This window comes from Sceloporus undulatus, chromosome 5 (assembly GCF_019175285.1).
Source record: "Sceloporus undulatus isolate JIND9_A2432 ecotype Alabama chromosome 5, SceUnd_v1.1, whole genome shotgun sequence".
In the NCBI taxonomy this organism is placed as follows: Eukaryota; Metazoa; Chordata; class Lepidosauria; order Squamata; family Phrynosomatidae; genus Sceloporus; species Sceloporus undulatus.
In genome coordinates, this window is record NC_056526.1 from 67,778,919 (window position 1) to 67,801,962 (window position 23,044).

The 23,044-nt window shown below is 40.5% G+C and overlaps 1 protein-coding gene across 1 annotated transcript in view; it reads left to right on the forward strand.

Annotated features, from left to right (window-relative positions):
- The window catches only part of FOXP2 (forkhead box P2), a 451,559-nt gene that overhangs the window by 115,986 nt on the left and 312,529 nt on the right, over window positions 1-23,044 (forward strand). The window contains 1 exon segment of the mRNA XM_042467206.1: window positions 2,257-2,347. The gene's annotated coding sequence lies outside the window, so the exon portion shown is untranslated.

A 23,044-nucleotide genomic window follows, 5' to 3' on the forward strand; every position in this document is an offset into this window, starting at 1 on the left:
GAGAAACAAGCAAACAAAATGAGGAATGAAATGGGAAAAGCAGAAGTAGTGGCACATAAATTAATCTCTGATAGTCTAGTTTAAGTAATTCTATTATAGAGTTGGCCCATCTATGGTATTTTAATCTTCTATAGTGTTTTATTGAAATGGTCGTGTAATTGACTGCAATAATACCTTGCTATGGGATTATTGTACCACTGCATTGTCTCAAGGCAGTGTGTATAATATACCTTGAGTCATTCTGTGAGGCCTATGGCCTCATGACTTCCATTCAAGACTTGTTGATTCTGTAAGTGAAAGTTCTGTTTACAATCTTTGCAGCTGCCATATTTGCCATGGTTTCACTCCTCAGTCAAGATGTAATCAGGTAGGACTCTTTCATACACTTCTCTGGGAGTGCACCATTTGGTTGGTGGTCCAGTGTCATCCAAGGATGGCGGGAGCCTTTAGCTGTTGTTCCCAAGCTCCCTTTTCAAAATGTTGACATGTCTGCTTTACATACAACAATCTGCCTTCATTTATCATTCATGTTTAAGGACAGCCTGACTTGGTGAACCTCACCACACCGACTAAGGACATGCCATTCCATTCTCACAACCATCTTTCACCATAATGACAGATACCTTTCCCTCATACTGAGGAGCCCATTCTTGTTTGCACAAGTACAAGGACACTGGTCAACTGTGGAACAATGCCTCCATATCAATGTTCTAGAGATATTGGCAATACTTAATGCTTGCAAACCTTTCCTCCCAATGCTCCATGGCTTAGTAGTTCAAGTGACTACAAACAATACAACAATGAGATGGTACATAAACGTCTTATGTTTTAACCGTATCAACAGCTTCTTATATTTTAACCATATCAACTTCTTATTTTTATTTATTTTATTTATTACTTATACCCCGCCCTTCAGCCCTAAAGGCTATCAGAGCGGCTTACAATTATTATTTTTAATTAGACAGTTCCCTGCCCTCAAGCTTACAATCTAAAAAGACACGACACAAAGGAGAAGGGAATGGTGGTAGGGAAGGGGATCAGGTCCAGCAGTTCTATGTTTTAACCATATTTGTTTTTATTGTAATTCTTTCTATTTTGTAAGCCAGGTTGAGTTCTACTTTGTGGAAGAAGGCAGGGTATTAATAAAGTGATGGATGTATGAATGGATTCTGAAGGAGCAGCACTAGCTCCCTAGTTAGAGACCTTCTGCTCCTAGTTCAATGCTGGTGACGATATCTAAAGACCTGAATAGCTTGGAACCCAAATATCTGTGGGATTTACTCATTTCCCTTCCACATCAGCCTGCTCATAAAATAATTCTGGACACTGTTCTCCATGTATTTTGGGTCAAGAAGGAAGGAACATTCTTGATTGTGGTGGCCTAACTATAGAATAGTCTGCTTATAGAAGTGTGTGACTAGCTGCAACATAACTTTGTCTGAGTCACCTGCAGAAGCAATATACTCATGTATGTCTAGAAATTTAAGTCAAAAAAGTAACCCAAAAAAAGCTTAGTCGACTTATCCATGGGTCAATGTAAGTATTGCACCTTAATGTTTATTTAAAAACAGGAACTATCCCCTGGTGAAAGGCAAGAGTGTGATCTGTCCTGGAAGCACTGACATCTCTCTGTTCTCTTCTCTATCCTGCTTTTAGTGTGAGCACTGCTGGAATTTTGTAAGTTCTTTGGTATTGTTTTCAGTTGCTTCATCCTTTAGATCCTTTGTTACATGCCCCTAAGCTTTACCCTCAACCTATCCATAGGTCATATCAAAATCCATAATTATAGCCCCAAAACCTGCCTTCAACTTATACATAAGGTCAACTTATAGTCAAGTATATACAGTAATTGGCTGATTTAGTCTGTTTAATTGTTTTGGTTTTTTGCTGCATTTTCTTGGTTTTGGTTCATTTTTAAAAAATTATTTTAATTATACATTTTACCTATATTAGTAAACTACCCTTAAAATAATTGGAATAAAAACAGTGAAATAAACCCCTTCCCTAGTTTTATGCTTGCTCCATAGTCCTCAGTTGTTTGATGTTTATACTGGTATAAAAGTGCTGTATGGAGAACTGTTGGTCGTGGAGAAGTAATATATAAAGTGTATATCAAAATAGTGTTAATATTTTTGACACTTGATGCCTAGGTGGCAATAAAGGCAAGTATGTCATAAAGTGAATCCAGAGGTGGATGAATGCCACCAGTAACAATAATACACAACACTTACAGATGTCTTGTATGTCTTTTATTAGGTGGGCTGCAGTGCTGGAACTGATGCTCTGTACCACTCCAGTTCAAGACTGAAATTTGCCACAAGGTTTTCTGGGGTCTGGAAAAGGCAAGGTATGGGCAACTTTTATCAGTGCAAACTTCCTGCTTCTTACCACAGCTTGCAGAGAAACTTTGGTGAAATGGTGTTCTGTGATGCACATTGTTTCCTGTGTAAAGTTAGTTTGGGGAACATGAAGAATCAGGTTATTATCAGTGAAGAAAGTATAGCCTGTATTGTTCACATAACTTTCCATTCTTTCCTCCTGTTACAATATTCTAGACTTTGCTCGAAGGCTGGAATAATCTTGAAAGAAGTAGAGCTTTTAGGGCAATCTGTAGTCAACTTTTCCTGAAAGCCTTCTCTCCATTAACTGGAGACAAAGCAATTTGGAGTTAAAATGATGTTAACAAAAATAATTTCCTGCCAAAATATATACTCTTACTGAATTCCTATTTAGAAATGTTTTCCTAATTCACCAAAGATTGTTTAACACTAGAAAGAAATTTGTTTTTGCTTGAGGGGAGGGAAGCAACTTCACAATCACGTTGATCAGGGGTGGGGAATGTTTGGCCCTCTAGATATTCTTCAGCTTCATCTACATCAGCCTCAGATAGCATGTCAGTAGTCAGGATAGTGATGGTAAATCACAGTTTTTCTGATTTCCAGCAGATGTTGAGAACAATTGAACAATTATTCATTGTGTAGCTTCAGGGCATTTGGGATGTGCCACACTGCTTTTCTGTGAAAGTTACACAACATGTCCAGATAACATTATAGTTTTCCAGAAAGTTCACAGCTTTCGTCCACAGAAACTGAAAACTGAACAGCTTTCCTTATGGAAAGGAAATTTTCAACTTTCAAACTGGCGAAGGCTGAAGCTTCAAGCATATATATAACCTTTACTTGCCATATAACATTTCAAACCTGAAAAGATGGTGCATGACAAGACTGCAAAGATTCTTAAACTCCTGCACAGTTTGCAATAACTCTGCAGTTTATAGTTTTTTGTGGGTTTTTCGGGCTATGTGGCCATGTTCTAGCAGAGTTTCTTTCTGACGTTTCGCCAGCATCTGTGGCTGGCATCTTCAGAGAATACTTTGCCTGGAAAAAGTTGGTTGTATATATACTGTGAATGCAGGAGTGATTTGCATGTGTATTGTTCTGTGTTAATGGCCAGCCTCAGGCTGAGAGGCTAATGCAAAAGAGGATTAATGTCTGCTAATTGGTGATCATTATCTGCTGGGAAAGCCCCTGACTCTGAATGGTTTCCCATTTGCATTTGCTGAGTTCTTATTTTGCTATTCCTCAGGACTGGTAGCCAAATTTTGTTCACTTTAAGGGTTTCTTCTTTCCGGTTGAAATTGTCCAGGTGTTTGTGGATTTCAATGGCTTCCCTGTGCATCCTGACATGGTAGTGGTTGGCATGGTCTAGAACTTCAGTGTTTTCAAACAGTATTTTATGCCCCGAATGGTTTGTAGCATGTTCTGCTAATGCTGATTTTTCTGGCTGGACCACCAAACACAGTGTGCAAACAAGAATCAAGGAACACAAGAGACACTGCAGAAATAAGAACCCAGTAAATGCAAATGGGAAACCATTCAGAGTCAGGGGCTTTCCCAGCAGATAATGATCACCAATTAGCAGACATTAATCCTCTTTTGCATTAGCCTCCCAGCCTGAGGCTGGCCATTAACACAGAACAATACACATGCAAATCACTCCTGCATTCACAGTATATATACAACCAACTTTTTCCAGGCAAAGCATTCTCTGAAGATGCCAGCCACAGATGCTGGCGAAACGTCAGAAAGAAACTCTGCTAGAACATGGCCACATAGCCCGAAAAACCCACAAAAAACTATGGATGCTGGTCATGAAAGCCTTCGACTTTACTCTGCAGTTTATATTGTTCATATTGTGCTGTTTACTTTTGACATGCCATTTTTATTCCCTTGCAACTTTCTTGAGGGGTCAGGAACCCCAAGTTCAAAATCAGCCAGGAAACGAATGAATTCTCATTCCATGCCTAGTTAGAAATGATGGGAGTTAAGTGTCTAACAGTTGGAGGGTCTCATGTTCCTGGAGCTGATAAAGATGGTGCTTGATGTACATACAAAAGAGATATAGGTTTGATTTTTTTTATAAGGGATGAAATATTTGATGCTGCTAAAAGGAACCTTCGGCCAAGATATGTGGAAAATACATCAGCACTTACTTTCTGATGGGACAGTGGTTAAATGCTGGTACTGCTGCCACAATGTTGTGAGTTTGATCCCGGGACTCCAAGTTGACTCAGCCTTCTATCCTTTTGTAGGCTGGTAAAATGAGTACCCAGCTTGTTGGGGGCAATTGGCTAACACATCATGTTAGTGAATGAAGCACTGCATAGAGAGTGCTTCATTCACTAAAAATACAAAGTGCTATTGCTTTTGCATGTACAATATATAGCTAGAGGAAATCTATTATTGACAGTGTACAATTCAGATGAATTCTAATCTTGATTTCCTGATTTGGTGAAATGGAAAACTATGGTTTACTAAAACAGGGGTAGCCTGCAGGCAGAATGTGGTTCAGTATGACCCTTGGGAACACTCAGATCTTTGTTGGTCACAAATAAAGTTGTTTTTCAGCTGCAAAAATACATGTGAACTGCACTGTTACTTTTTCTGTTCCCCACTGTTACCAGCCAACCTTCCCAAAACAATGTGAAATGTGAACAATCATGCCATGAATTATTTCTGGTATCCTCAAACAGTGGCTATTTCAGTGCAGCTGTTATCCTCCAGAGGAATTGAAAATGGTGCTGCATAGGTCTCTGAGCTCCAGAACACGTGCAGCCCCTGGACTTTCTGATTGGTTAGTTTGTTTGCTCTGTGAAGATGGAAGTGAAGGAAACAGATTTACAGGCCAAAGTGTCTTTTATACTTCAGTTTCTTAAGACAGAATATGATACCCGGAATGAAGCTGCAGTGTGTTACAGTGATGTGTGTGTGTGAATTATTTACCATCATGTTGACTTCCACTTATGGTGACCTTATGTGTGAGAGACTTCTAAGAACCCCATCATGATCTGCTCTGCTCAAACCTTGCAAATGCAGGACATTACCTTCCTTGACTGGATCAACCCATATGTAGTGTAGTTGAACCTCTTTTCCTACTGCCTTCCACTTTACCAAGACTTGAATCATTTCCATTGAATCATGTTTTTATTATATGTCCAAAATATAGCATCCTCAGTTTATGAATATTCCCAAAATATCACCATGTTCAGTGACAGCAGTAGATGAAGTACCTAGCCCTTTTCTATATCAGACTGAGATTTCATAGATCATATGACTTATCTTTAATTTGTATTAATTTTATTGAAATGGTATAATTGCTTTACACAGTTATGATTATGTTATTAGCTGATTGCTTTATTCAGTTTTGATTATGGTGGTGATGGTATGCTAGCTGCCTCAAGCATAAAAATATGCGTTAGCCATGGACACGGGAGTCAAGTGTGTTAGAAATGTTAGATGTGCTATATGTACTGTTATGAGCTGTTATTGGGGTGGTATTAAGCTGTATCTGAAAAGTTTGCACATTTCGCAGTCTTTGTTACAAGGTAAATTATATAACAGCATTAAATTTGTGTAGATGCAAAAGGTATTGCAACCAGTGATTGTTTATGCTGACATTTCAAAATAAACCATATCCATTGTCATGAACTGTGTGAAACAATTTTGTGACAGATTTGAATCCTACTAACAAGATAATTATAGCTTATTACAAATTATAGATACGTTTGATCACAAAGAAGCATTTTAAATGTACAGTAGTTTAGAAATAAACACAGACTTACTTTCTCTCTCCCTCTCTCTCTCTCTTTGCATGTGTAAAATCAAATTTGTGGCCTAGAACTACTAGGTACTAAATTTTCCTATGGTTATACAAAGTAGCAAAATATGGATTTTAACAGGCCTCCTTTTCAATTCAAGTGAACATTAAGTACATTCTTAATGGTCTGATTTGCTGGGAAGAGCACTATTATAATAATATTCTTTTTTTTTTTAACAGCCAATATCAGAGATGAACTTGCATCGCTTATTACAAAGTTTATGCTTTGGGAGACATTTTCATGGTATCTCAAAATGATGCTTGAGAGTTCTTGGAATTAGTCCTTAATGATACTGTCTTCCAAAAAGTATTGTTGCTCAAATATACTTGATTGTTCTGCTGTTACTGGCTATTACAGTAGCTATTTTTGAACCACAACAGGTATGGATAAAGAAAGAAAATTGAAAATAGATGCCAGCTCAGTAACAATATGAACTTGTTGTAGAAGATGGCCTAGCATAGAGCTTTATCACACTAGGGGAGATCCCAGGGGAAAACGGGAGTTAAACGCGATTTAAAGTACACTCTAATTTAAACCAAACTTGCAAATTCAGTTGGTTTATCACACTAGGGACTGCCAAAGTGAAATAACTCGAAGTTAATCCAAATGCAAAGCAGGGATTGTTCCGAAAGTAAAAAGCTGCCGGTTTTCTCTGCTTTGCATTCAGATTAACTTCGTGTTATTTCACGTTAACTGCAACGTCGTGTGATAAAGTTTGGGCATTCTGGGATTCTCTTTGGTTTAAATCTAGTTTAAGTCCTATTTTCCCGTGGAATCTCTCTAGTGAGTAAACTCCATGGAAGCACAAGTGGTAGATATGAACACTTCCTATATTTGATTGACTTGAATGCAGAACTCAGACACTAACAGCATGAGTGGTGTGGGGATCATTTGTAGTTTTCAGATAGAATAAAGCTAGAGGCTCAGTTCATACATCATGCCACACCTTTGCTCAGAACAAAACTGAATCAGTTTGACCTTCCATACAAACAAGCAAGCCATAATTTATATCTATTGCTTTACTTTTATTCTCTGTTCAGAGCATTTCCATCATGACGTAACCTCAGGAAACAGCAACCATTGTAACTGTGCTTAGTAAATAAAGATGGAAAGACTATTTGAAAATGTTCAAAAAATGATTGAAAGTATCAAGAAACCTAATGAGAAGTATCCTGGAGTGACAAGAATCTTCACAGTTCAGGATTTAATTTATTTCTTGCAACGAAAATGTTGTTTTATGTGCAGAACAAAGCTATAATTGGGAATTGGTTCTGTGAAAAGTTCATATATGGTCCATTTGCATAGACTACAATATTTTTTGCAAGGAACTAATATGTCTGTGTTGAATGCCCAGAGAATGCTGTTTTCTGCACAGAAAATCCTATTTCCAATGCAAATCAACCAGATGTGAATTTTGTGCAGAACAAATCCTCAATCACTGCTTTTGTTCTGTTCATTTTCTATGCAGAAATTAATATTTTTATGTTGAAATATTATTTTTATAAAGAAAATGCAGTTTCCTGCACAGAATATGCTGTTATTTGTGCAGACAGCCATATGCAATTTTTCTTCAGAATAAGTCTCGAATTGTGAATAGCTTTTGAAAACTTCCGACTTCTGGCTTCCAAAGACTTTTTTGCAATGGGAAGAAAATTGCTGAAATTAGTCATTGCTACATTTGATGAAATTTGGTGAAGAATTACTGTACATAGCTTTTAGTAAGTAAATTCATATTCTACACCAATAGATAGGTAGCACAACTGATGCTTTGGAAGCCTGCTTCAGACCATGTTTCCAATTCTGTTTTCTGGAAAAATCCTTTGTTTGACATTTTGATTTTCACAGCTCAGGCATTAGAGCATGAGTGGGAATCATGGTCTGTTTTATGTTACTAGACAGCAATTTCTAGCAACTCAGGCCACCATAGGCAATTATAAAGAATGCTGGCAGTTTCAGTCCAGCAGCTTCTGAGGGTTACATGATTCCCACCCTTGCAAACCATAGTGAAGCTTTCTTAATTGTCACAACAGCTGAATTAAACCAGAGTCTAAAGAACTTCGTAAGCTGCTGTGAAATTATTATTGTCTTGAATTATGTACCTGTGTTTTTCAAGCAAAGGACTGTATTGTCAAGGGAGAATTTTCTTTTTCTTCTCTGTTGTTGCTTTGCCTTGCCTTAGTGGTTTGTTCACTACTGCCTTGTCTTATTTCAATGTTCTCAGGGCAACCCACACCAGAGTAAGTCTAATGTAGATTGACGCCTTTGCCGAAGGACTGATTGAAACTTGTGTCTCATAGTTGCTAATGTTCAGTGAACCATTTTATTGAAGATAAAGTAAATAAAATAGATTGCCATATGAGAATTCTCTGAAATCAAATGGAATAATTTGACAGGTTTAAGCCTGTGAAAAGGCAAAGCGCTAAAGCAGATGGGAATACTTTCTACACACAGCATACAGGAAAGTATTCTTGTATAGTAACAGTAGGCAAAGTTATAATGCTGAAAATCAATTAACAAGGTCTAAAATGATTGATGTGTCTTTAATTTTTGATAGAATATTTTTAAGAATGAAAAAGAATCACATTGTGCATCTTTGAACTTCATTTGTTAGTTATTGTACAGTTTATAGTATATTTTTAAGATATTACAGACCTATATAATTTCATTTTGTTCAAACAAAACTGTTTCACCTTTTGAAATTTTACATTCAGTGCAGTGAAAGAGAAACAAATAAATTTTGCTGGCAAGTCAATAGAGCTATTCAATCCAGTGCTTCTCATGCTATTTCAGCACATTTCATAATGTGCCAGTGATATCCATATGGTACTGGTACCATATTTGTACCTATTAGCTGTGGTTGTTTCTTTCTTTCTAGAAAATGTCTGCAGATTGGGAGCTGATGGTTTGTGGACTGGCAGCAGCCCTCTATCCACTTAGCTGGCCAACTGCTTTGAGATGCTTGTGATAGGTTTGCCTTAGAGTTGTCACACGTTAGAAATGACTTGAAGGCAAACAACACCACACAGTCCAACTTATATGACTGTGTGATGGTCAACTGTTGTATAGGGAGAAAATGAACATGCAACAAGTAATTTCCACCACTTTTTCTCTGTGCTTTCCCCCATGAACCAACACTTATCCCGTTGGGCTTTCATATGTTACTGTTTAACTTTTGGACACTTCAAACATTTTCTGAATCCTATGTTTTCTCTTGGTATTAATGCTGAATAGGTTACACTGAGATTATGTAATTTGTAAACAAGCCACCATGCCAAATAATAAATGTACAGTAGTTCGCTTTGGAAACTTGGTGGTCTTCCCGCCCAACGAGCAGAAGTAGTCTGGGGTTTCTCTGCTGGAGACACCAAGGATTGGGAATACACAGGAGAGGATCAATGAAATCACACTCACACTATGCCTACTACACTGTCATTATTGTAATGAGGTGGAACGAGACAGTCACATACAAATTGGTTACTAAATCAAAGTGGGATGGAGCATTAGTTGATTTCAAGTGGGAAAAGAATCAGTCTCCAAGGGAAAATGGGAGGAATGCAGGGCAGTTGCAGTACAACAGTGTCATGTGAACATGGTTACTCATGTTCATGTCCATGCTGTAATTATGGCGTGTGCGCACGCGCACGCACACACACACATCTCAGCTGGTGGTAACTATTGCCAGGGCTGGATCTCTGGGGCTGGTAAGTATTAGTAGGTTGGGATTTCAACTGGTGGTGTGGGCAGAACTGGGTTGCCACTGATGGCAGGTATTAGTAGGACAGGAACTCCACATGTTAACAAGCGTTAGCAGGATTATGATTATAGAGTTGGAAGAGGTCACAAGGGCCATTGAGTCCAACCCCCTGCCATGCACTCGCAACCAATGTTCACCCAGCCCCTGTTTGAAAACTTACAAAGAAGGAGACTCCTTGCAGATGAGAGGTTAACAGTACTGTTTGGCAAGTTCTTTTTGCTTAGCCAGGGGCTTCTTTTCTACGAAGCCTTTGAATTAGATGGCTAACCATGTCCTCCTCAGCTGCTTAGGAATCCCTATCTCCTATTAGTATCTTCATCTGATGTCACATCAGTTCCTACCTATACTCTCAGAGCCATCTAATCTCCTTCTTCTGCTTGTAGCAAGCTCTTCTTGCTTGGGATCTCTGTCTTGGACTGTAGGAGTGTAGAGACTTGGAAGGTGGATGGCTGGAACTCCTGCAGTTGTCTAGCAAAGAGAGAGATTCATTGGCTGCTCTACACAAGTGAGTTCCTAAGTGTACCTACTGTTCTCTCTTCTTGGCTTGTTGCTTCCTTCCCCACTTTACCTCTTTATTCACAGAACGCCAAAGTTATGCCCTCCCCTCCCCTGTCCTTCCTCTTCTTGTTGGATCATCTGCCTTATATGGAATTTACTTGCCTTTGTCCACTATCTCCCCCTTGGCTTCTTCTGAGATGAACAGCTGGCTCAGCAGACCCAATGATGTGCCGTGACCAGCAGTCCAGTGAGCTGCTGTACATTAAGAGTGATGGTTGAAAATGACAATGTCAGTGTTGGAGAGGATCCCTATGTGAATTCAGCCCCATCACAATGGCCAAGATAATTTTTGTCATAGCTTCTGATTAGGAAAGTTAATCTAAGAATGTGCTCCCTCCTTTCTTGTCTTGACAGATGTTATGTAACCCCTATTTCATGGACCTAATTTTGAGTTTCATCCAATACAATTCTAGTTGTTATGTCAGTCATTATATCAAGTTCAACTCATTTATGAGTTGAGGGATTGTGTGTTTATTTAGTATGAAAGATGCTTAAGAGAAAATAAGAGCTGTCCAGAAACCATTACGATCCACCAGACTCTTGGAGCTAATTGTCTTAATTCACTCCACTCAGAAATCTGAATTCTAACAGGTAGTGGTCTCTTCATGACTATAGAATTACTAAATGTTTCTCCCAGATCACAGGGATGCAGTGGCTCATGTCGTTAAGATGTTGACTCTGTAGACTGCAAGATCAGCAGGTTGGCAGTTCGAGGCACGGGTGTCAAATGATGGGGTGAACTCCCATCACTAGTCCCAGCTTCTGCCAACCTAGCAGTTCGAAAGCATGCAAATGCAAGTAAATAAATAGGTACACTTAGGGTCACCATAATTCTCTTCCACAAAACTGGTACAAAATGTAGGACAAAATGTGGGACATTCAAGAAAAATGGAGGACATGAACAAACAAAATCCAAAAACATTAATATAAATTCATGCTTCTCAGTCATGTTCAAAATGCAGCTTGAAATGTAGGACATGCCCTAAAATGTAGGGTGTGGCCTCCTTCCCAAACAAATGCCGAAGGCAGACAGGTGGGTGGGTAGGACCTCCTTGGGGCACCTGCCACCCTGGTCCTCAGCCTCCCTTGCTTTGCCCCAGGGAGGATGGGGGACTCAGGCCCGGAAAGGAGGGCGCCTGAGGACAAGTGGAGGCGGACTGGGCACAGCTCATCTGCGACAGGTGAGAAGTGGTGGATCCAGACCTGGCTTTAGGTATTCTGGAATCCCCTAGGTCTTAGCACACACCTTGTTTTCCCCATTGCTGCAGAGCTGCATCCCCTCACTGGAAACCGGGACAGAGAGCTTCAACCTGATGGGACATTTTAACAGTGGGTAAAACTGGGATTGTCCCACCCAAAATCAGGAAATGGCAATCCTAGTACCACTTTGGTGGGAAAGTAAACACTGTTCTGTGTAATCATACTGGCCACGTGATAACAGAATAGTCTCTGACAACGCTGGCTCTTTGGCTTGTTAATGGAGATGTGCATCGCCCCCTATGGTCGGATACGACTTGACGACCTTGTCAACGGAGAATACCTTTGCCTTTTTGCCTTTGCTCAGATAACACTATCCCACCCAGCACAGAAAACAAGATAAAGAATATATCCTACTTAGTTGGATAGATAGTGTCCTCCAGTTGGAATAGAATTGTATTTGCAATGCAGGCCATAAAATCTTGAGCCACTCCAAAAAGGGAAACCTCAGCATGCATTGTTGAAATCCTGCATCATCTGCAGCACACCTGGCTAACTTAGGGGCTCAGCACACTAAGGGGTGGTCTCCAGCCATCTTTTTCCCAGTTGGATCGGGGCCGCAGCAACCTCATGCTGTGGCCATGATTTGGCCTTTCGAGGGCACAAAAAGGAGCCACAAAAAGGATGTCATAGCCATGGCAGCATGGCTGTATGATGCCCCATTGGCTGGAGGCATGCCATGATGCTGCATGCTGCTTGGAGGAGTGCACAGTGTCAGGGCACCCTGGGGGGAGTGGAGTTGGGCATGTGTTGTCAGAACATTGCACCCCAACTCTGCCCCCAGGCTGGCCTTTCAGGCCAGTCTGTAAAGGCCCTCAGCTTGTTTAGCTGCAGGGCTGTAACATGCATGCTTAAAGCTGCCTTGTTTAGAGTGATCCAAGGAACAGGGGGGGGGGGGGGGGGGGGGAGGTGGCACACCAGCAGAATTTGTGTTAAGTTTTTGTTATACCTTTCCCCCTCATTGACTTCCTCTCTTCTTACTCTTGGAATTTTGCAATAGTACAGTCGGCCCTTCTTATACACAGATTTTTTATACACGGATTTAAGCATACACGGTTTGAAAATGTTCCAAAAAAGCATAAATTTACCTTGATTTTCCATTTTTTATAAGGGACACCATTTTGCTATGTAATCATATGTAATGGGACTTGAGCATACACGGATTTTGTTATACAGTGGTGCCTCGGGTTACGAAATTAATTCGTAACGCGGCCGCTTTCGTAACCCGAAAAGCCTTCGTAAGCCGAATTGCCATAGGCGCTAATGGGGAAAAGCCGCGATTCCGTGCGAAAAAGCCGAAAAAAGCACCAAAAGTTTTTTCGTAACCCGAAAAAACATTCGTAACCCGAAACAATAATTCCCTATGGGATTTTTTCGTATCCCGAAAATTTCGTAACCTGGGTATTTCGTATCCTGAGGTACCACTGTACACGGGAGATCTTGGAACCAAACCCCAGCGTATAACAAGGGTCCACTGTAATGATAAACTCCTACAAATTTTCTGAATTTATTAGGAAGCTGTAGGGTAGCTGAGATACTAAACTACTGAAAAATACACTGTTCGCATATGTGAATCTACATCAAAACTGCAGTAATGTATGAGAGGGGGAAATTCAAACTATATTACAGGATGATTGAAAATAATATTGCAAAGGTAAAGCTATTCTTATTCAGTTTTTCACCATTCCTTTGGAATCACTTTGTATTTAGAGCAGCACTTCTGAAATATTTTCCTGATGGGACACCTGAAGATTCCTGATTTTTAGTTACATCGTCTAATAATCTTGTTTTTTCCTTACAAATTTAATCAAATCAAACATTTCATCAGATGCTGGACATATCCAAATCCATGTCATATTACAGAAATCATTGGTCATAGATCAGTTTGCTAACAATGCCTGTACCTCTGTACCTGGTAAAATTTCAAGGAATGGATAGTGAACAGCAGCACCACCTTATGAAAACAGGAGACCCAAGGCCATAGCTTTGTTTGCTTGATTAGCAATTCAGTCCTCATAAAAACAGCCTTGAGCTCCTTCATCAGAAAAAAGAAGTCATATGTAGGTCCAAGTATAGATATTTTTCATTGTTTCACACCCTTTCCACAGACCACATAAATGGAGCTGATGAATTGCCAGAAGTGCACAGACCACATTATGTATACCACTCTCTTTGAATATCCCTTACTTAGTGTTGATCCGTTTTCCAGGTTGCCACTTTGAGGTTATAGGTAAGCCTTTGTTTGTCTGGAACAACAGCACATAGATTTAGGAAAGCATCATTGTTGGTAAGAAAAAGTTTGTGATAATGTTCAGTATATGCTTATATGTGTTTTGGTAATAATTGTTTTTATAAATTTTGATGTGTGCATGCTTTGCTCATAAAGGATTTGATCATCCTTAATTTGCAGGTGCACATTTAAAAGTCTGTATAGGGTACCCTTTTGAGTATTAGCATTTTCCTCATGTTATATAGTCCGGTGTCTTGGAGTCTGAGTTGTTAGCATGTTAATAGATATCTAAGTCTCATTCCTGTAGAAACAGGTGTATATCTTCCCATTAACTATGCTGTGCTAAACTTTAAATATTGAGAAGACAAATATTGAAAGTGGGCTTCTAAAATACCAGATATCCTATAATAATTTTCTTTAAAAGAATCACGTTCCTGGCTCTGCACTGTAACTGTTCACAGCCTTGGCGAAATTGTGTAGTTGAGTGAGATGGTTTACATTTGTTGTAAGCTACTCATTTCTCTCCATCTGAAGGGAATGCTGGTAGCATGGACTATGTCCACAAACAATCTATGTCCCATAGATGTTATAATTAACTGAGGGTAACACAGCTATAGGTGAAGAAAGTAAAGAAGCAGTGTGTTAGTAGTAGAAGGGAAATGGAAAAGGGGAAACTGTATCTTTCAATATTTGCTTTAAGATGCATTTAGGTTGTTGCTATTCTTAAGGTGATTATTTCCTGTGGTTAATATAAGACAAGGGTTTTTTAAAAGTGGGTTTGACCTCATTTGACCTCTCTGGCATTCAGTCAGTTAAAAGGTTTGTAAGACGCTTAATTACCAAACGGTATGATCATTATTCATCTCATCATTTGATATAGAACGTCAAGTGAATTGCCTCCCTGGAGTGCACTGTGTTTCACAGATCAATAGATTTAGTAAGAGCTTGAAGGAGAGCTTTAAACATTCATAGAAGAGAAGGGAGAGTGTATCCTGCTTATAAAATGGCTGATGTAGATATTTGATGTGAGTTCAGTGGAGTCACTTTGTTTATGTTTAACCAACATATATTATTTTTATTGTTTTTCTTTTTCACTAGAATTTTTATGATTTTCGCTGAAGTTAAAATGTGCATGTCACTGCAGTTTTAAACTATAAAATACAATATTTTATTGTAAACAAAGAGCATTGGATATGTGTATTTATGTTGTTGCTGTTGTTGTTTCTGCTGTGTGCCTTCAAGTCATTTCTGACTTATGGCAACCCTAAGGTGATCCTATGGTGGGGTTTTCTTGTCAAGATTTGTTCAGAGGAGGTTTGCCATTGCCTTCCTCTGAGGAGGCTGAGAGCATGTGGCTTGCCCAAGGTCACCCAATGGCTTTCTTGGTTGAGCTGGGAATGAAACCGTTGTCTCCAGAGTCATAGCCCAATGCTCAAACCACTACACCACACTGGTTGCTATGTACCTTCAAATCAACTCCAACTTCCACTGACCTTATCACAGATTTTTCTTGACCAGTTTTGTTTAGAGAAGGTTTGCTGTTGTCTTCCTCTGAGGCTAAGAGAGCTTTATTTGTTGAAGATCATTTACGGGCACAGTGATGATTTAAACCCTAGTCATCTGGGATCCTAGTCCAACTTTAACTCCTAAATCATGTGGCTAGAAACATGTGTATCTGGATGTGTGTGTGTATCCTTTACAATTCCAGCATTATGTTAAATACTTCTGTGATTGTTCCTTGTACTCCAAGATGGTTACAAAAGAATTGAAGTCAGCTATTTTAATATATGTGGTGTATACCCTGCTTTGATCTAGCACAGAATATATTCAGCGTTAAATACATATCTGTGTTTAATATTGTTACGGCACATATTTAAATATTTCTCTTAGTTTTAATTTAGTTTTAATTTTACCTTGTCTCATGTATTGCAGATGACTAAATGTATGTTTTGACGTCTGTTTCATAATTTTAATTGAAAAGTTAAAAACAGTTCTCAAATAAAACAAAACTGATACCCTTTAGTAATGGGTTTTGCTGAAATAGAATTTTTAAGAATATATCTTTAATATATCTAATGTGTGCAATAAAAGACCAGTTCATACAAGTAGCAATGCTGTCACATTTCCAGCTTGCAGTTATAACTGGCTGCCTTGTTGCACACAGGCAAACAATTTGGGAATGTTACTTTTTGGACTTTGAATCAGAGAATTTCCTAGCCAAAATGACCACAGGCTGTGCTGAATGAAGTTCTAGTCTAACTTGGAACTGTAGTCTAAAATAATCCAGTTAGAGACTGCTTTAACTGCCCTGGATCAGTGCTAGGAAATCCTGGGAATTGTAGTATATTGTGACACCAGAGCTCTCTGACAGAGAAGGCTAAATGTCTCACAGAACTACAGTTCTTAGAATTCCCTAGCCTTGAGCTGGAAGTTAAAGCAGTCTCAAACGGGATTATTTCCTCAGTGTGTTTTGGACCATTAATGTCTTCTATTTTTATATAATTTCTGGACACACATTAACATCAATATTTGTAATATTCAGAAAACACTTCACAGTCAAGACTGGCTCTTAAAGCAGATTAGTATGGCAACTATATTAGATCATAAAAATAAATAAAAGATGTAACGTTTCTAGAGTGGGGTTGAGGGAAGCTGCATGAGGATAAAAGTGCCTACAGCTCAGAATTCAAAGTTATATTGTTGTTCGTTGCATGTTTGTGCTATCCAAAGCTTGCAGACTTATACTGAGAATACAAGGCCTATTGAAACAGAGCATTGGGAAATATTAAAGTATCCTTTGCAGCAACATGGATTTCTTGACTTTGTAAAGTAGTTCTTTTGCTTCCTAATTTTGTTGGCCAGCTAAGTGGCCAACAAAAGTACCAGCCAGTACATGTCTAGTTCAAGATTGTGATAAAGAAATAGTTTTTTCAGGCATCTTTTTACTTATCCACATTTACAGTCCATAATCTGTTAAAAGATATATTTTTGTAAAAAATAAAATAAAATCCCCCAAACCTGAGGGTTCCCTACAGGAGTATAAAGAGAAGGCCAGATTTCTGAAGTTGTTTATTCTTCTTGGCTAGTGAAGAGATCTCTCATGGGAACTCTATTGATGTTGCAGGAAGACATTCTTATCCAGTTTTGAGAACAACCTGACAAATATGTCAGGAGTCTTTCATAGATTTTGATAACTCACTATGAAATTCTTGTAAACATAAAATCTAATTTGTCTATGCTCTTATGCACCAGCATTGTTCAAGGTCAGAGGAACCTATGTAAAGTACAAGGAATGTCTTTGAGATGCTATTATTTTCTTCTATCCTCATTGTCTAGCAGCTGTTGGATTGCAGGAAACCAAGTAACAGCAAATTGTTGTTGTGTGTCTTCAAGTCATTTCCAATGATTTCTGTAATGTGACGTGAATTTAGAAAACTATGAGGTTTTTTTTTCTTGACAAGTTTCTTCAGAGGGAGTTAGCCATTGCCATCTGCTGAGCCTGAGAGTGTGTGATTTGCCCATGGTCACCAAATGGGTTTACATAACCGAGCCGGTAGAAAACTATCATTATAATTATATACTGTAATTATAGTAGAAAACTATAATTCATGCTTATTCTTTTACTCTTATGTGAATTACTGTGTTCCAACTTTGTGTACCCCTTTACCATGTGAGGATGCACAGGTAAACTGAGCAATCATCTTGGAGAATGGCAGTTTGGGTCTGCATAAAGAGGCATGGTTCGATTGGAAGCAATGACTAGGGCTGTGTCTACAATGATGGGAAAAACTGGCATACCATAGGGACGTCCCAGTCCATGGAAAGGATGAGATGCTCGCACAATTGACAACCACAACAGGCTGATAATGCCAGCACTGTCTGCATTCCCCCCCTGTGCCATCCTGGCCATGATCCAGTTATGGAGCCCTGGTGGCGCAGTGGTTAAATGCCTGTACTGCAGCCATTCACTCGAAACCACAAGGTTGCGAGTTCAAGACCAGCAAAAGGGCCCAAGCTCGACTCAGGCTTGCATCCTTCCGAGGTCGCTAAAATGAGTACCCAGACTGTTTGGGGCAAATTAGCTTACTTGCTAATTAGCTTACTTGCTGTTCACCGCTATGATCTTTGGAATAGCGGTATATAAACAAAACATATTATTATTAAAATGCAGTATGCAATGGAGGAACTGTGCAGACTAGAAAGTGACTGTGTTGTATTGGGAGTTGGACTGTCCAGGCAGGAAAAGGTTAACTGCTCACCTGGCCCAGGGTGCTTCCTGACCTCTTCCACTCACCTGTCAAGCCCTTCTCCCCATCCCTACACCAGCATGCTCAGGGAATTCTCTGGAGTGTCTGCCATGATTCAGAACAAACAGGGAATCCTTTTACTTTGGAGTGCAGATTGGATCTGTGTTTCTACTGTTCTGGTCTTGTGCATCTTGGTCAGTAGAAGAATGAGCTTAGAACACTTCTTTTGCTATGTGTGGACACAGTTGAGGTCTCTAGTCTAGTGCATGCCACCACATGTTTCTGGCACATGTTCCTCTGCCCCATCCCGGATTCGCCCCTTTTCACTCGTTGCCCCTCACTCCTGGAACCTTCTTCCCCCGCGAGCAAGAGCCATCACTTCTTTAACCAGCTTCAAAACGGAGCTGAAGACCATCCTGTTCAGAGAAGCGTTCCCAGGCATTGCATAATTGTCACTTGCTATTTGATGTTCTTTTGTTGTCTGTTTTATTGAATCACTTCCTGTATTGCTATGTATTTTATATGTATTATCCTACTAGAGAGGCCCCCTCCTCACCATCTTTCCCTTCTCCTTTTGTGTCATGTCTTTTTAGATTGTAAGCCCGAGGGCAGGGAACCGTCCAATTAAAAAGATTGTATGTACAGCGCTGTGTAAATTTACAGCGCTTTATAAATAAAGCTTAATAATAATAATAAAAATAATAAAGGATAGTGAGAATAAAGCTTCATTGAACTCTCTAGTATTTTCTGTGTGTACAGCTATTTACACAGAATGGGATAGATTGTGTCCTAGAAGAGTAACTGTAAGGAATGAATACTGATTTTTTTTGGTTTTAGTGAAGTTAGAACTTGTTCAGTTGTAAACTAGCCGGTTACGATGTTCCATGTTTGTTCTTCGAAAGAAAGTGTTAATCATGCAGCAAACATGCAAGAGAAAGAAGTGTCAGTTTTTGGAGAATTGTCAAATTGTACTTTTGATTCTGATGAGACAATGGGTTGTTTTTACAGTGAGTTGTTTTTACTGTGGTCCAGCCTTTCAGCCGGCCTCTGCGCACTCCTGCTGCCCTTTGCCGCTCCGGGTGCCGCCATTTTGTTTCTCAAAATGGCAGTGAAGTCTCGTGCGACCACGGAAAAGGTCGCGTGAGACGCCCGTTGCGGTCACTGGGGCCCTGATACAGAGGCCGGCAAAGAGGAGGAGGCCTCCAGCGCTGGCGGACCCCGCCGGCTTTTTTTGCCAGCCTCTGACGGGATGGCAAAGAGGGGGAGGCCTCCAGTGCTGGCGGGCCCTGCCGGCTTTTTTGCTGGCCTCTGACGGGGCCTGGGGCCCCGTCGGGCCAGCAAAGAGGAGGAGGCCTCCAGAGCTGGCGGCCCCTGCCGGCTTTTTTGCCAGCCTCTGACGGGGCCTGGGGCTCCATCAGGGGCCGGCAAAGAGGGGGAGGCCTCCAGCGCTGGCAGCCCCTGCCGGCTGTTTTGCCAGCCTCTGACGAGGCCTGGGGCCCCGTCAGGGGCCAGCAAAGAGGAGGAGGCCTCCAGCGCTGGCAGCCCCCACCAGCCCCCCTGGCATGCGGCTTCACCCCCGGAGGGTGGAAGCTCCACCCCGGCACGCGGTCCCGCCCCCGGGGGGTGGAAGCTCTATCCTCCGGCTTCAGCCCCCTAGTTGTCTAAGGGACAGCAACCCGGCCCCCGGCTCAAAAAGGTTGCCTGCCCCTGTTCTAGACAGATGAAGGTTGAGTGTGAAGACACAAGAAAATGAATGCACTTCTTCCTTGTAAATGTAGAATGGAAACTTAGATTATATGGATTTTTATAGCGTTTCTGAACTTTATAACTCTCAGAAACAGCACTGGGTGAATATTACTCATTTTCATAGACTTGTCGATCACCATATATCTCCATGCTCTCATCTGTAGCATCTGAAAGAAATATCTAAAATTTTACCACAAAGTTACTATCTAAAATGTAGCTTTTTAAATAGGCTAAGTATTCAAGAAACAATATTTATGTATGATATCTTCACCTTGAAATTTATTTATTTATTTATTTTATATGCCACCTTTCTCTTGGAAAGGGACCCATGGTGTGTCAAAGATAAAATAGTTTTAAAACTTTACATTAAAATGTTTAAAAACAATTAAAATCATCATTTGAAAACCATATAAAAACACATAAAACATACAACACTTAAAAACAGAAACAGAGCCCATACCCTCTGTTAAAACCTCCCTGACACAATTATATAATTAAATATAAAAAAATAAAAATAAAAACAGAATTAAAACTATATTTGCCTGCTGACAAAAGGAAAGCAGGGGGTGGGCAAGCCTAGCCTCCTGTGGAAGGGAGTTCCAGAGGTTGGGAGCAGCCACTGAGAAGGCTCTCTTTCTCTCTCTCTCTCTCTCTTTTTTTTTTTGCCTGAACACAAACAGTATTGATCCCCCCCATCCAATTGTGCTAGAAGTCAAGGAAGTAATGGCTTAAAGTGTCTTCTACGCTGGAAGATAAATTTTGCCCTCTTGTTCTTCCATGATACAGGCCTGAAATTACTGCAATTTAATAATAATAATAATAATAATAATATTTATTTATAACCCGCTTTTCCACATTGATCAAAGCGGTGCACAAAAATACAGAGAATACAATAATACACGTTAAAAATACAATATGTACATACAATAAAATAGAACTTACAATTTAAAAAGCTATACAGTGGACCCTTGTTATATGCTGGTGTTTGGTTCCAAGATCCCCCATGTATAACAAAATCTGTGTATGCTCAAGTCCCATTAAATATAATGGCAGAGCAAAACAGTGTCTCTTATAAAAAATGGAAAATCAAGGTTTGATCATTGAAATTTATACTTTTTTTGAACATTTTCAAACCGTGTATGCTTGAATCCGTGTATAACAAATCCGTGTATAAGAAGGGCTGACTGTATAACCAAATCAAAGCCAGCTGAGTTGATGTCAATGATGCAGATACATATCGGGGGGGGGGACCATATAATATCAGGGCACATAAGGGAAAGCTTGGTGGAAAAAGAAGGTCTTAAGTCTCTTTTTAAAGAGATCCAGGGAGGTGGTGGAGCGGAGCTCATCAGGAAGTGTGTTCCAAATTTTTGGGGCCAAGATAGAGAAGGCCCTTTGCGAGGTTGACGCATATCTCGCGGTCGGAACCCTTAGCAGATTCTTCCCGGCTGACCTGAGTGTGTGGGGCGGATTGTATGGGGAGAGGCGGTCCTCCAAGTAACCTGGGCCCAAGCCATTTAGGGCTTAATAGGTAATTACCAACACCTTGTATTGCACCTGGAAGTGAATAGGCAGCCAATGGAGATCTTGCAGGATGGGTGTTATGTGGTCCGCCCTGGAACAACCAGCGACCAATCTCGCTGCCATATTCTGCACCAATTGAAGCTTCCGGGTATGGTACAAGGGTTGCCCCATGTAGAGTGCATTACAGAAATCCAATCGAGAGGTTACCAGAGCATGTACCACAGTTTCAAGGTCCCCCCGGCCCAGGTAGGGTCACAGCTGGCGTATCAGCTGAAGCTGATAACAGGCGCTTCCGACCGTTGCATCCACTTGAGATGTCAATTGGAGCGACGAGTCCAGAAGCACTCCCAAGCTGCCAATTGAGTCCTTTAGGGGGAGCGTGACCCCATTCAGGACAGGTGGACAAATTTCACTACCCGGGCCCGGGGAGCCTATCACTAGTACTTCCGTTTTCTCTGGATTCAGGCTGAGTTTGTTTTCCCTCATCCAGCCCATTACCGACTCCAAGCAGGCATTTAGAGGAGAGATGCCATCCCTAGTCACTGCATCAGTCGGAGACACAGAGAAGCATATTTGAGTGTCATCAGCGTATTGATAACACCGCGCCCCGTATCTCCGGATGATCTCTCCCAGCGGTTTCGTGTAAATGTTAAATAGCATGGGGGACAAAATGGCTCCTTGAGGGACACCGGATGTGAGTTCCCTCATATCGGAGCAAGAGTCCCCCAGCTGCACCATCTGGAATCTACCAGGAACGGAACCACTGGGAGCGCAGTGCCCTAATACCCAACTCCCTCAGGCGTTCCAGAAGGATACCATGGTCGATGGTATTGAAAACCCGCTGAGATGTCCAAAAGCACTAACAGGGACACGCTTCCCCTGTCCATGACAGATGGAGATCATCGACTAAGGCGACCATGGCAGTCTCAGCTCCATAGCCCGCCGGAACCATTTGAAATGGGTCTAGAAAATCCGTTTCATCCAAGATTGCTTGAAGCTGGAAAGCAACTGCTCTCTCGATCACCTTCCCCAAAAAAGGCAACAATGAGATGGGCCGATAGTTATTTCGTATCAGGGGGTCTAAGGAGGGCTTTTTTTTAGCAGAGGTCTGACTACTGCTAATTTTAGACTCGATTTTAGCTAATTTTATTCTGTGGGTCTGTTTGAAAAGTTCAAGATACACCTGTTTCCAGTTCAAAATGCTCGTCTATGAAGATCAGTTTTGGGACAAGCTTGCAAGCTGTCAGAAGTTGAAAATTGAATTGGGGTGAAAATGTCCTAATTCTTGCTTCTCTGGACTTCTCTGTGTGTGTGTAACTCAGGAATGTTACCATTAAGTCACAATGTTAATACAAGCTTGTCCCAAAACTGGTCTTCATAGACAAGCATTTTGAACTGGAAACAGAGTAAGCTGGCAACAATTGAAAATAGGCAGAAATAGATGCTGTAAAATTTTCTGTATGATATCTGTAATAGCCTGGCATTATAACTGAGGCCTGCCATTTCCATCATCTCGTGAATGACAAATTTACTGTAGTAAAATGATAACACAAGGTATTTCATCAACACCA